The 1,469-nt window shown below is 43.2% G+C and overlaps 1 pseudogene; it reads left to right on the forward strand.

Moving 5' to 3' along the window:
- The first annotated feature begins 853 nt into the window (after window positions 1-853).
- On the forward strand, window positions 854-1,209 carry LOC132429363 (large ribosomal subunit protein eL31-like; annotated as a pseudogene).
- The last annotated feature ends 260 nt before the right edge of the window (window positions 1,210-1,469 follow it).

Consider the following 1,469-nt stretch of genomic DNA (forward strand, 5'->3'; position numbering starts at 1 on the left):
TGAACCTTCTCCACTCTTCTACGTGTGGGCTCTACATAGTGACTTCTTTCCAAAGAGGACGTTATGGAAAGGGGAGAGGAAAAGAAGCGCTTGATGGCAGAGAAACCTGACAAACATGACTCAGCCGGGTGATCCTGGTCAGGATCAACAGTAAAAAGCCATGATGACATATGTGTCCTTGATATGATGTAATGAGAACAGCACTTTACCTCTGTGGTCTTCCTCCTCCAAATCCACAACTCCAATATAACCATGAGAAGAACATCAGACACCCCAAATTGAGGGACATTCTAAAAATGTCTGGCCAATACGCCTCAAAACTACCAAGGGCCTCAAAAACAAGAAAAGTCTGAGAAACTGTCACAGCCAAGAGGAGCCTAAGGAGGTGTTACAACTAAATGCAATGTGGGCTCGTGGAACAAAGAAGGGCATAAGTGAAAAACTGAGGAAATCTTTTAGTAACTAAAGGATGGACTTTAGTTACTAATAATGTATCAATGTTGGTTCATCAGTTACAAATGTATTGGGTTGGCCAAAAAGTTCGATTGGGTTTTTCTGCAAGGGGAAAACCCGAATGAACTTTTTGGCCAACACAATAAGCTATTAATTATAGGGGAAACTGGGTGTGGGGTGCATGAAAACTCTTTGTACTACCTTTGCAACTTTTCTGTAAATCTAAAACTATTCTAGGGAATTCCCTGGCAGTCCAGTGGTTAGGACTCCACGCTTCCACAGCAGAGGGCCTGGGTTCGATCCCTGGTCTGGGAACTAAGATCCTGCATGCCGTGCAGCATAGGTAAAGAACTAACTACATCTATTCTAAAGTAAAAAGTTTGTTTTATGGCCCGGCAGGATGGCTCCTGCAAAGAAGGGTGACAAGAAGAAGAAGGGCCGGTCCGCCATCAACAAGGTGGTAACCAGAGAATACACTATCAACGTTCACAAGCATGTCCACGGAGTGGGTTTCAAGAAGGATGCCCCTCCGGCACTCAAAGAAATCTGGAAGGCGATGGGAACTCCACATGTACGCATTGACGTCAGGCTCAAAGCTGTCTGGACCAAAGGAATAAGGAATGTCCCATACCTTACCCGTGTGCGGTTGTCGAGAAAATGTAATGAAGATTCAAACAAGCTCTATACATTGGTACCTATGTACCTGTCACCACTTTCAAAAATCTACAGTTAATGTGGATGAGAACTAATTGCTGATTGTCCAATAAAATTATAGAATGGTAAAAACATTAGTTTCATTTATTGAAACTAATGTCTCTCTTGGAATTATGTTGGGCTGGGGACATTTGCAGATTCTAATGTTGTAGGGTGAATAAAGTTTCTTCGTGTCTGAAGTAAACCTCTGAGGCTCCAAATTCCCCTCAATACATCACCTCCAACTTTCCCAACCCTGCTCAATCCCCCCTACCAAGGAGGAAACTTTTCTCTGTGTAAAGTCTGTAAGATGGCTGTATCCG

This window comes from Delphinus delphis, chromosome 8 (assembly GCF_949987515.2).
Source record: "Delphinus delphis chromosome 8, mDelDel1.2, whole genome shotgun sequence".
NCBI classification, from domain to species: Eukaryota; Metazoa; Chordata; class Mammalia; order Artiodactyla; family Delphinidae; genus Delphinus; species Delphinus delphis.